At 33.8% G+C, this 13,801-nt stretch overlaps 3 pseudogenes across 3 annotated transcripts; 2 read left to right on the forward strand and 1 right to left on the reverse strand.

Annotated features, from left to right (window-relative positions):
* Positions 1 to 103: 103 nt before the first annotated feature.
* LOC111284532 (protein HEAT STRESS TOLERANT DWD 1-like) lies at positions 104 to 3,769 on the forward strand (annotated as a pseudogene). Its single transcript, XR_016343251.1, has 12 exons — positions 104 to 287; positions 396 to 562; positions 728 to 802; positions 1,004 to 1,192; positions 1,284 to 1,382; positions 1,774 to 1,942; positions 2,063 to 2,169; positions 2,285 to 2,413; positions 2,512 to 2,587; positions 2,908 to 3,022; positions 3,152 to 3,269; positions 3,344 to 3,769. The product of XR_016343251.1 is annotated as a protein HEAT STRESS TOLERANT DWD 1-like (transcript).
* Positions 3,770 to 4,094: 325 nt separating this feature from the next.
* LOC111284529 (nucleotide pyrophosphatase/phosphodiesterase 1 pseudogene) lies at positions 4,095 to 6,254 on the forward strand (annotated as a pseudogene). The gene has a single exon (XR_016343250.1). The product of XR_016343250.1 is annotated as a nucleotide pyrophosphatase/phosphodiesterase 1 pseudogene (transcript).
* Positions 6,255 to 10,689: 4,435 nt separating this feature from the next.
* LOC111286355 (cytidine deaminase 1 pseudogene) lies at positions 10,690 to 12,067 on the reverse strand (annotated as a pseudogene). The gene has a single exon (XR_016343252.1). The product of XR_016343252.1 is annotated as a cytidine deaminase 1 pseudogene (transcript).
* Between the last annotated feature and the right edge of the window lie 1,734 nt (positions 12,068 to 13,801).

Genomic DNA, 13,801 nt, shown 5'->3' on the forward strand with positions numbered 1-13,801 from the left:
CTTTTAACTGTCACCCATTTAATTAAAAGGTCCATTTTCTAATTTTGGTAAAGTTTGTGGATTTAAGCGTGATTTCAACAAACAAACAGGAACATTTTAATAATACCCAAAAAATCTAACCAGGTAAAAGCCTATATAATCTTAAATCCTCCCGGCCACCCAAAACACCTTTCTTTTTCTTTTTTCCCTTCTTCTCGCTGCTTGATCTTAACCCAGCAAACGAAGAGAAATGAAAGAAAATGGCTCGCACTCTCAAAAACCCTAAAAGGGCTAAGAGAAAGAACTAGGTTCAACTGAAAAAAAAAAAAAAACAAATTCTCAATGTATTTTTAAATTCAGCTTGAATTTGGTGTTTTTTTACACTAAAATTGTAATGTAACTGGTTTATTCAAAAGGGCTCAAAGAGAGGAGGTGGATCATCAACGTCTTCGTCAGTGCCGGCGATTCAGCCAAGGGTTTGGCAACCAGGAGTCGACGAATTGGAGGAGGGAGAAGAGCTTCAGTGTGACCCTTCTGCTTACAATTCTCTTCACGCTTTTCATATTGGGTGGCCTTGTTTGAGGTATTTGTGCAGTCTTCCCATGTCTTAGTGTTTGTTTGTTGAGTAAGTAACGGGAAAAGCGAGAAAATTTGGAAAATTTTATAGAAAATTTGAAAGGGTATTTGAAAGGCGATTACTTTATATATATTTTTTGTTTTAATTTAAAATTTTGATAACTTTTGACAGCTTTGATGTTATTAGTGATTCGTTGGGTTCAGACCGGAAAGATTTTCCACGTACAGTTTTGTTGCAGGGACTCAGGTGAGCTTCATTTCTTATTAAGTGTTCAGAGGTAGCTAATAATCATGGGATCAAAGAAGCAAAATTTGTCTTATATGAACCACTCAGAGGAAATAGTTTATGTTTTCGAATTTCTGTTTTGTTCATTTGTTCTCTTCTGTTCATGTTACTTAATGTTTTTCTGTAATATGTATATTGATGTTCTTGTGTATGATTTTGCAGGCAGAGAAAGCTTCTTGGAACTCTATTGGAGTGTTTAAGGTAAGTAATGTTTCGCGGAAGAGACGAGAACTAGTTCCTACCAAATATGCCGAGGATGATCCTGATATGGATGCTGAAAGTAGTGATAGTGAGGATAGTGAAGATGAAGAAGAATGTGGATCTGGTTTACCAGTTTGCAGGCAATTTCAGGTTTCTTTCAAAATCTCTAGTTATATCATCTTTGGGGTTTATTGTTACACTTATATTGTTCCTTTTTTTTTGTTCTTCTTTAAATCTGCAGTTGCAAAGAATAGCTCATCATGGATTTGTTAACCGTATACGTGCCATGACACAAAATCCTCACATATGTGCTTCTTGGGCTGATAGTGGCCATGTGCAGGTCAGACTCATAATCCAAAGAGTTGTTCGGTCTTAGTAATTTTAAATTTAATCATTAACTGATTGGCCCAAAAAAGATAATTATTAACTGAAAAAACTTTCAAAAGTGAGAAAAAATAGAATTGTGTATAATGGGGAGAGAATTTTGGAGAACAGGAAAACAGATGATGAGTAAATTCTGTTGATACTTACAAGAAACTATGAGAAAGGTAATTCACTGTTTGCCTTTCCATATCTTTTGCCTTTTTTATCTTCTTACTTTTGTGGAGAAATTATAATGCTTTTAACTTATAATATAATTCATTTAATGATTCGGAATACTAGTACATCTGTGTATCAAACTAGGGGCATGATTTTTGCTTGCTTTGCTTATTTAATATTGTTTGTTGCAGGTGTGGGACTTCAGTTCTCATCTGAATGCTTTGGCAGAGTCAGAAACGGAAGGTATCAAGGGAGCTTCTTCAGTTTTTAATCAAGCTCCATTGGTTAACTTCTGTGGCCACAAAGATGAAGGCTATGCTATTGATTGGAGCGCTATTGTTGTTGGAAGGCTTGTAACCGGTATTGTAGAGTAATAATTGTGACAAATTCTCTTTTTACTTCTCAGTAATTTTGAGCTGTCATTTGCTCTAGAGATTGAAGATGGTCTATTGTGGAGGTGATGTTATTCTTATTTTCTAGGGGACTGCAAGAACTATATTCACTTGTGGGAGCCTACATCTGATTCAACATGGAATGTTTATCCTACTCCATTCGTTGGACATTCTGCAAGCGTGGAAGACCTACAAGTGCGTAGTTTTGTTGTAAAGATAGAACCATTTTGAAGTCCTTGCATATGGTTAGACATTGTTTGCACTATCTTAATCTATTAACCATTTTCTCTATTCAACTCTTTATATGCAGTGGAGTCCAAGAGAACCTCATGCATATGTCTCTGGATGGGACTATTGCAATTTGGGATATCCGTTTAGGGAAGTCACCAGCGGCTTCTTTCAAGGCACATGATGCAGATGTAAATGTCATCTAATGGAACAGTTATTTCAGTCCTTGATAGATTTACTTGCTCTTTCTTTTCAATCTTTTCCTTGTATCATCAAACTTTTGATTTTGTGCATCCTTGATTATTTATTTACTCAGGCTTGTTGTATGTTAGCATTGGGAAGTGATGATGGGACATTTCAATTCATGATTTTAGGCTGCTCAAGGTATGTCTATTATTACCTAGGATAGTATGTTATTATGCAAAAATAAAAGTGACAAGTGGATTTATTCTAGTGTGTGCTCATTTTTGTTTTATCTTAAATTTAATGTAATCTGGTTTATGAAGATTCTTGCCATATTCACTAGTGCTTCTTTTGCCTCGGATTGTGTTGTTTTTATTATCTTAGACTGGAAACTAAGGTTCCAAGCTTTTTCTTTCTAATTTCTAATTAAAAGATCATTTTCTAACGAACTCTAGTCAAGTCATTGACTGATTTGCTGTTGCCATTGTTGATGGTACTGATCCATGGTTTTCTGTGGACATAACGGAAATACAGTGATAGCTCATTTTAAGTACCAAAAATGCCCTGTGACATCCATTGAGTGGAGTCCACATGAAGCCTCCACTTTGGCTGTTTCGTCATCTGATAATCAGTTAACGTAAGTACTTTTAAGGCACTAGAATACGGATGCTAAATGTTGGACTTTTGAAGATCTCTCTCTCTCTCTCTCTCTCTAGATTTTGTTAATTGATGTATGTTTTTTATTTTCTTTTGCTTCAATTTCCAGAATATGGGATCTTTCTTTAGAAAAGGATGAGGAAGAGGAAGCAGAGTTCAAGGCTCAAACAAAGGAGCAAGTAAATGCCCCAGAAGATTTATCTCTGCAACTTCTTTTTGTCCATCAGGTACTTAATCGGAGTATTAAAATTGAAGATGCTTGCTGACTTTTATCTTTTAACACACTTTCTACTATGAACAGGGGCAGAAGGACTTGAAAGAACTTCATTGGCATGCTCAGATTCCTGCAATGATTGTGTCAACTGCAGCAGATGGTTTCAACATCCTAATGCCTTCAAATATACAGAGTACTCTCCCCTCCAATGGCTCTTGAAAAATGACTTGGTTCTATGGCGGTAACGAATGAACCAGCAGCTGATTCGAATCATATATCAATACATGTATCTTTTTCTCTATTTTTCCCCCTTGGTGCACAGGAGTGAAAATATTGTTGCTCCAAAGGGTTTTTTTTTTTTAACTGAAGGTTGCTTTCAATATTTTATTTGTTATTTATTTCCTAGTATCATCTGTTATGAAGAATCTCAATGTTCGAACCTAAATCATTCGAACCATTTGTAATATATAGTTAGTACTTAATGTTATTTTGATCAAAACAAAATTCAAAATAGGGAATAACTGTTACTAATCTGAGATTGGGCTGTTGAGAAAAGTAATTCATCAAGCAGACATAGCAAGAAGTTAAGTAGAACATAAACATGAGGACATGAAAAGGAGTTTTATTACCAAAGAGCAAAGAAGCTCTGTATTGACATTAGGAACGGCAACGTTCTAAATTGGGGCAGTCAAACTTTAAAATTGTCTTATATTGGACCCATACTGCATCAGAGCCGCACAACTGGACAGTGAAGTAATACCTGCCGTCCGCTTATTCTTCGGTGAATGGAATATTACCAATGGCAACGTTAAAGTGGCTTTAAAAAAGGTTGAAAAATCTTCTTGGTTTTTTCTTCAACTGGACTCCATTGGTCCACTTCACCTTCCTAGATGGAGACTAACTTGAGCGACTTGCGAGCCAACCATCGTTGAAACACCTCAAGTTCTTGTATTCTACTCTCCAATCTACCCCTTATCATTATACCTTCAAGTTTTCTTGTTCTCGATCTCTCTTTTCTTTGTCCCTGTTGCCTTGATTTCACAGAAACTGTGGAGAAGGCAGAAGAAGGAATGATGGGTTCTGATCCATTGAGTCAGATAAAGCCAATACCAATCCCAACCCATGAAGAAGATCCTTCAAGCCAATCCGCAGCTCTCCTTTCTTTCGACACTGATTCTTCTTTAGACCCTTCAGCAAATGAACATCCTTCAAAGCCAAGGACCACTGTTGTCTTCATTGCTTTAATACTCCTCACTTGCATTGCTCTTTCCGCTGCCTTTGCCTTTGCCTTCCTCTTTTACACTTCTTCCTCTTCATCATCTTCCTCTTCAGCTACAGCGCACAGCTTCTCTCGTCCTTTGAAGAAACTGGAAAAACCGGTGGTTCTTTTGGTTTCCTCTGATGGATTTCGATTTGGGTACCAATTCAAGACCTCAACACCGAACATCCACCGTTTGATTGTTAATGGGACTGAAGCTGAGATGGGTTTGATTCCTGTTTTCCCTTCTCTTACTTTTCCTAATCATTACTCCATAGTTACTGGCCTTTATCCTGCTTATCATGGTATTATAAATAACCATTTTTTGGATCCTAAAACTGGTGAGGTTTTCACTATGGCAAGTCATGAACCCAAGTGGTGGTTAGGTGAGCCTCTTTGGGAGACTGTGGTCAATCATGGGTTAAAGGCTGCTACCTTTTTTTGGCCTGGAAGTGAGGTAAAAAAGGGTTCTTGGAATTGTCCTGAAAAGTTTTGTATGGACTATAATGGTTCTGTTCCTTTTGACGATAGAGTTGATACTGTTTTAAGTTATTTTGATTTGCCTGCTAGTGAGATTCCTGTGTTTATGACATTGTATTTTGAGGATCCTGACCATCAGGGTCACCAGGTTGGACCTGATGATCCCGAGATTACTGAGGCTGTTGCTAGAATTGATAGAATGATTGGGAGGTTGATTGATGGTTTAGAAAAAAGAGGGATTTTTGAGGATGTTACTATAATTATGGTTGGAGACCATGGGATGGTTGGTACATGCGATAAAAAGCTGATTTTCCTTGATGATTTGGCGTCTTGGATTGAAATTCCGGCCGAATGGGTTCAGTCTTATAGTCCGTTGCTTGCGATTCGTCCACCTCCCGGTTATGCACCGTCAGATGTTGTTGCAAAGATGAAAGAAGGATTGGAATCTGGGAAAGTTGAGAATGGGAGGTATCTGAAGGTTTATCTTAAGGAGGAGCTACCTAGTCGGCTACATTATGCAGCTAGTGACCGGATTCCTCCCATAATAGGGCTGATTGAGGAGAGTTTTAAGGTGGAGCAGAAAAGGACTAAGCGAAAAGAGTGCGGAGGATCACATGGATATGACAATGCTTTTTTCTCCATGAGGTCCATTTTTATTGGTCATGGTCCTCAATTTGCAAGGGGGAAGAAGGTGCCATCTTTTGAGAATGTTCATATATATAACTTGGTAACATCAATTCTCAAGATACAGGGTGCTCCCAATAATGGGTCTTCAGCATTTCCTGTGTCTATTCTTTTACCTAGCCAGTAATAATTATCTCTTAAGCATGTTTCGAGTGATCCTAACTGCTGAAGTATGGTGTAGAAGTTGGCAAGATGACAACTGCAAGGCCAAATGACTATCTGTTCACCCATGCAGATAATTTTGAATGCATATATCAGTGCCGTAGCCAGAAAATATATTTAGTTGGGTTATACTTTAAAATGATACGTTTATGTTGGAAAAACTTGTATGTCAAATTCACTAGTTCTAAATTTACAAAAAATTAGTATATGGCCTTATTTCGATAAGTTAAATACAATGACAATGAGATATTATATCATGCCTATAGTATAAACTTCCATAAGTTTTATGGATTAAGTTGGAGTTTTGTGCAATGCAATGACAATGACAATGAGCTGCATGCACCATGTCATATGGAATTCATGTTACTATTTTATGCAATGCTGTTATGATATTTTAAAAGTATAGTTGAACTACATCGCAGAAGAGCAAAGTATTCTGGCATTGTTCTCTCTGCTTCTGCCCCTTCCTTGGGCAAGGCCTAGGTTGCTCATCTAATTTGGTGTCTTTCTTCTAGTACATATCTTGGATCTTGGAAATTGGAATTCACAATTAAACTAAACCAAATAATTTAGAAGCTAGTTGTTTCAATGTATGCGCTGTCTTGCATGGAGACCAAATTGCTAAGCTTCTTGAGCTTTGATTTTATTCTCCCTTGCATCATATCTTTTCGTTTTGTGGGATTAATCGTATCATAAGATTCTAATAGCAAAACATATTCTAATCTCCTCTGTAACTCTAAGCAGTTCCTTATCAGGGCTCAGGCAAGGTTTTCATGATTTGCTACTTTCTTATTGAAAAAAATGAATATTAAATTGTGGGATCTTCTTGGAATTGATGCTATCTAGGAGTACAGATTCTTTAACATGGAAGTGGTTTCCTAAGAATTTTTATAATGACAAAACTTGGAATCTTTGATTCTTTTGGGATGCAATTGGTTTTCCCCCTTTATTTTACTTTATTCTGCATGATTGACCTCTGTCATTCCTGTGAAGAATGAAGAAGAGTTACGGTACTGATGTTTGTCCATGAAACTCTCAGCATAATTGATAAGGGCCATTCATAATGTTCTATTGATTTATTGTTAAGTTCAGAGAATCGTGAAAACAAGTTTTTTAATATTCAGTTCTTCTATTTGCTTGGCTTAGGTCTTTTTGTGGTGAACTGAAAGCCAGAGCGAATAGTAGTTAAATAGCACTTTGATATTGATATATTCTCTCATTAGGAAGATGTCAGAGCCATGTTGCCGAACTCTCCTTCTGGTTCAAGTTATGCTTTTAGCATATCCTCATGGCATTTTATTGTGCAGATATGGTAATTTTAACTAATAAATACGACAAGGTGGTAGATACGAAAATGAAAAAAAACGATAGTGACAATAATACAAATAATACAAGGTGGAGGAAGAGCCTGATTAATGCATACGTTTCCAATGGTTTCATGTAAAACAATCAGTCATCGTTTTACACATCAATAAGACATTAATACTTGGATTTAAAGCAATGCTGAGTTAAGGAGTAGATCAAGGGATCAAAGTTCACAACAAAAGTTGATGTCATGATCAAGAAATTGCTTCAGATCAAATTTATGTCGAATCGTCTTGCTGGGTGCTATAAGACAAAAGCAAATGGGCAACAAACATTACAATTGCAATAAAAGAACAAATTTTATCTGATTGAAATTAGCAAGTGCTTAACACATAAAACCAAAAAAGTTATACAAGATGTTGTTACTTTTTTGTTATGTTCTGGGAAATAATTCGAACATTGCTTCCATAATTTGCGACAGTTCCTTTTCTTGAAGCATCAGTATGGGGTTGTTTATACTCTTACAATATTAGCGAAGGTTGGCTTTCTGGGTCTTCTTATTTCCAACATGATCTTGTTGAACCATTACTTTTCTATGCATTTTCACAACATCCTTGGTGGTTTGATTATTCACTTTCCTCTCAGACTCAGTCTGCACCAACTGCATGCTTCTGTAGCTGCTGATATTGTTTAAGGTTATGTTACATCATCAGCAACATGTTTTAAGGGAGGCATTCATGTGCTTTTATACTTAAAATTGTGTTTCTGTTAAATTAATTTAACGTTAATTTTATGTTGAAATTAATTGATGGGAGAAAAGTGGAGGTTTCATATAGTTTTTGATGGCTTTGAGTCGGGATTTGGCTGGTTTTAGCATTGAGCATATGCAGTTGTTGCTGGAAGTTATAACTAAAGTGCAAATCCTTGGCTTTAGGCTGCTTCACAGAAGGAACTAAATTTGGACTGGGCTGATCCGACGTCTTGGTCCATGTGCTCTGAACGGTGGCACCTGTTGCGTTTTGCAAGAAGTGCTAAGGCTCTCTTTGATAAATTAAAAAATTAAGTGCTGATAAACTAATTATTTAATTTTTAATATTAATTTTGATAAGTATTGATTTTGAATTATAAAATTTGTTTATATTTTATTGAAAATTAAATGTTGAATATAAATATATTATTTAATAATTATAAAATATTAAAATTTGAAAATTTATAAATTTATATTTTTATCTCATTTTCGTTATTATAATAAAGTAATATTTTTAGGAGATAGTAATTCAAAAAATATTAAAAGAAAACTTTATTAATTGTTTTTTGCGTTGAGTAATAAGTAGGTCTTTATTTACTTATTTTATTGGTAAAATGATAAAAACCAATTAAATAAAAATTTAATAATTATATAAGCTCGTATTTTTTTATTACAATAAATTAAGTCATCAAATATCTATTTTCATCATTTAAAAAAAATTAAGCCCTAAAAAAATCTTGTAAATTTTTTAAAAAATACTTTTAGAATTTATGGTTCTCAATAAAACCCATTTAACCATTACCATATCAATCTAACAAAAAAAATAATTTTATTTATTTTTTTTAGATTCCAACAAAACCCATAAATTTAATTTAGGAAAAACATCTCATATTTCGAAAATTTTTCACAATTTTACAAGAAAATCACGATTTATAATTCATTTACAAATTAATAGATAAAAAATGTAATTTGAATAAAAAAGCATCGGATTGTAGTATGTAAATTTTAAATTTTTTTATTAAAAAGTTTTTGGATATGCAAATCGGAAATTTTTTTCAATTTTTAAATTTATAAATCTGAAATTTTAAAAATAAAAAAAGTAATTAAATGATTTTATTTTAAAATAATTTTAAAAATAAAAAAAATGAAATACAAATAACAGCTCTCCTTCTAGAATGATGTAAATGACAGGCATCTAACTTTTCCATTTTAGGATGATAAATCAGTTGATACGACCAGCATCGGACTTTTTATCACAATAAAGATCATTTGTGGTTGGAACGGTCCAAATTACACACAAATTCATTTGAACCCAATGTTAGGTGCTGCATTTTTTCAGCCATTTTGACCATCTTTCTACATCCATTACAATTAGGTGTAGGTCTTCGTTCCCTAAATTCAGACGGAATTAGGATAATTAGGAGATATTTTATCTGGCACAGGGGTGTAAGTAGAAGATTAGATTCTAGAAGCTTCCTGTTATTTATATATATATATATATATATATATAAAATTCGAAATTCAAAACACTTATCATTTTTAATTTTTAAAAATTTATATCTAACACTTTTAAAAATTAAAATTTTAACATTTGTAATCAGGTCATAATTTTATTTTTTTTTTAAATGCTTGTCAAAAACAAACTCATGGATGTGATCTTTTACAAATTTGGAGATGGTATAGAGGTCTTAACTGCCAGAATCAGATCTGAAAATGATGAAAAGTTACCGGTTTGCTTTCGGCATCTAAGAAGGTCGATATCTAGTAATTTCCCCCGGTTAATGGTAATTCAAAATTCACTGTAGGCAGCTGGCTGGCACTTGCCTGGCAGCAATATATGTGCAACCCAGCAAGGAAATAAAAAGGAGAATAGTAGTGCAGAGATGTAGATAAATTTGAAGGCAAACTTTAATGTTCTTTTTGTTTCCTTCTTGCTGGTTTTGCCTTTCTTGTGTGAATCCTTGATCTAGTGCTCCGAGTTGGGTCTACAATTTTGTACTTTCTCACTTTTTTTTTCTTTTATTAAAATCACAATATTCAGACAAAGAAAAACAGAAGAATCGACACTTTTGGTGGTTAAGAACTATCAATTTCCACCCTGTTTGAACCTACAACACTTGATCTATCATTCATCACCAATTTCACCATTGCCATCTAGCATCAAGTGTACAACTCCAAGTTACTACTGATCTGCTGTAGCCTGTGTGAAAGTGAAACTGCCCTAGACTATAATCACTCTTTCTGATAATAAATTCTATAGATCATGATAATCACCAAGTTTCTTGTCCTACCAAACTGAAAAAGTTAAAATAAAGAGAAATTTACTGCATCAAAACAAGGCCTGGCACTTTGAGAGGCCATTAAGAAGAGTTCCAAGTATATGAGATTAATAACAACACATTTGGGTGATGATGATGGTAGATCACTAGATCTCGACAACTACATACATATAGTTCAGTAAAATGTGTCTCAAACGAAGATGAAATGTTGGAATTTCATGGCCGCAGGATCCTCCACCCACCAATCAAAACCACAACTGGAAAATGGACCCATTTTCATACAATGATAATTGATACCAGTCCAGTCCAAAAGTGAAATGGGAATCTCATGTTTGCCTCTCTTTTGAATGCCTTTTACCAACCAAAAACTTTTAAAAGAATCATCAGCTTTCCTGCTTTTCATGTCTCATTTATGCAACAGTTCCTACACCTCATCTAAGTCCACTGAACACCCCCAACAGAACAGAGAAAAAAAAACAAAACAGGAGGCAATAATTCAAGTTGAAGAAGATACTACTGAGCATCAGAAAGATTAAACTTTTATCAACTTGCTGATTTACATTTTCATGCTTGGTTTCTTAAACCGAGTTTGTTTCTTTTTTTATTTCTTCTAGAAAAGATAAAACAAAGGCATTATCTTTTCATCAATTGATCCATAAATTCAACTACTACAAATGCTCATATAAGCATAAATTATACTTGGTACTTTTTCAACAAGTTTGTTTACAATGAAACACCTTCAACTCAGACTTTGGTGAAATACACTGCAAAAGCAGCCTTGCGGTATGTTCTTGTTTGATAACAGCATCCGCTTTCTCCACCAAAACCGCCCCAACAATCCTCTCATACCCTCCTCCGCTACCGCTCGCCACGTAAGCCACGAGCGCCGCCTGAGCGGGCGGCAAACTCGGATTATAAGCTGCCGATTCCATGTAAGACCCTTTATATATGTTCCCTTCGACATCCAACAAAGCCACCCCAGATGGACACCCGCTGTAAGGCGCGTGTGACATATTCGCCGCATCAAGAGCAGCGTATTTTAAATCATCGTCACCGTTGATTTTGCCGTTGCATAAATCGGAGCAAAACGACAAGCCGTTTCGATGAGGCTCGAGGAGAAGAGGAACCTCTTTTTCTAGCAAATCATCTGGGCCGAACCTGTGAGGTAACAAATGAGATAAAGGAGTAAATTCATGGTCTTTATCATTACAATTATTGTTTATTTTGTTTTCTTTTTCGTCTTCGGAGGAGGTTATGAGGATCTTGACGTCGGGGGCACCACGGAGCTCTTGGAGGAATTGGCGGCAATGGCCACAAGGGGCGGAGGAGACGGCGAGGTATTTGAGACGTGGTTCCGCATTGAGGGAGAGGTTGGTGATGAGGAATTGCTCGGCGTGGACGGAATGGTTGAGTGGAAGACCCGGGAATTCCAGATTGGCTCCGAAGAAGATTCGCCCAGACGACCCGAGTCCGACTGTTCCGACGTGGTAGTTCGAGATTGGCGGGCGGGCTAAGGCCTGGGCGGATTTGACCAAGGACGGGAGGACTTGGAGCACGGTTTTGCCTGATCGTTTGGCAATTTGTTCGGCTTCGGCGGAGTCGATTACGAATCTGGATCGATCCATTTTGGGAGAAGAGTTGTTGGGTTGACCCGTTTGAAGAGGGAGGGCCGTGATTTCGGTGATTTTTTGACGACGACGAAAGTTCCTGGAAATGAGGAAGAAGGAAGGGAGAAGAGGAAGAGGAAGGTTTTGAGGGAGGATTATTTATATTGGGAATTGGTTTATGGCAGTCATGAAACAGTAATTAATTACTTACTACAGCAACTTTTACTGTAACGACTATTTCTAGTAGTAGTTTTTTGAACTGCTTAACGGTGGTAAATTTTGCCTAGTTGAGCGATCCACGAGATTAGGGAGGTAAAATTAGGCTGACTAAAAATTGATTTGAATTGATTAGATTCATTAAAATTAAGTAAATTCGGTTTGAATTTGTTTAGTTTATTTGATTTTAGTTGTAATTAAATTTTAAAATTTATTAAATTAATTAATTCGATCGATTTTTTATTTTTAAAATTAATAATTAAATTGATCGAATTAATCGATTTTTTTAATAAGTAAAGTTTAAAAAATTAAAATAAATATTTTTATTTATTTTTTCTTGTAAAATATTATTGAAATTATTAAATTTTTTAGTTATTTAGTTTAAATAATATTTGAGTTTGAGTTTTATTGAATTGAATTTGTGATTAAATAATTATTTATAATAAAAAAAATAAAAAAATCGATTATTTAATTGAACCGATTAAATTGAACTGATTTTGATCGGTTCGGTTATGATCGATTATTTAATAATATTCAATCGATTTGATTATTTATTAAATAAAAATCAATTAAATCGATTATTAATTTTTTTAAACCGAACTAATCGATTACTTACTTCTAGGCAAAAAGACCTAAAATTGAATGCGAAGGGGTGTAAAACTGTAAATTAAGAAGTTTATATTTTATATATTATTAGTATATAAATCATATATATTATCAATTAATTAGATGATATTAATTTATTAATAAAATTTTTTCATATTTATCTTAAAGATTAGTAAAATACACAAAAAATTTATTAATTTATTAATATGTTGATATCATTTAATTTATTAATAATACATAAAAATATATTTCTCAATAATATATCAAAGATAGACTTGTAAATTAATTAAAATTAAAATTGAAATAAATTGTTGCCACTCCTTCGAAAATTAAGCTCATTCCTTATTAGAAAAAAAAAATTGTACTAGTCCTTTGAATCTTGGTTATGTTTGTTTATATAAATTTACTTTCTTCTTTGTTTAAATATGTGATCACCTATATACTCATGTTTTTTTTTATTTATTTAATCTTAGAATTAAAAACCTAAATTGATTACAATTTGATTATAGGAACAAAGAAGACAAATCCAATTTTATAAGTGTAACCATTTTAGAATTTAATATACTATTTATATTTTGACTGTTACATTTAATAATATAATCGTACATATGTATAAGATATGTAAAATTTCAAATGAATTTCATATTTTTTATCACATCGAGAGTATTATTTTTTCAATATATATTCATTGGTTTGCTTTTTTTTTTTTTACAACGAATAAATAATTCAAAATTTGATATGTATAATTTACATAAATAATATATAAAATAAACGATCAAATTAAACAGATATAAATCATATAAAAACTTACGAAAAAATATAAAATTAAAGTAGCTTTACACTAATATAAGCGAATCATCCTCTTTTTTCTTTTAGTAATTATAGTCAATACTTTAGTAAGAGATACGTACATTTTAATATAACTTTCATACTTTGATACCAAATTCTAATTATGCAAGTTGTTTTAACATATTGTACATGTGCCATGTTTATTAGCACTGAAGAAAAAGTTGGGAAAGGAACAAATCCGAATTGGTTGTATTTTATAAAGGTAAGACATGCCTTACATATAAAAGATATGCCCAAAAATATTGGTTGATTCCACCATCAGTTTTTCAATTTTCAAGAATTCTATTTTAAGAAAAGTCATTTTAAAGGTGCTGGATTTTTTTGGTCAGAAAGAGACAAAAAAGGATTTGT

Source organism: Durio zibethinus, chromosome 6 (assembly GCF_047325235.1).
Source record: "Durio zibethinus cultivar Kanyao isolate XHJ-2024 chromosome 6, ASM4732523v1, whole genome shotgun sequence".
In the NCBI taxonomy this organism is placed as follows: Eukaryota; Viridiplantae; Streptophyta; class Magnoliopsida; order Malvales; family Malvaceae; genus Durio; species Durio zibethinus.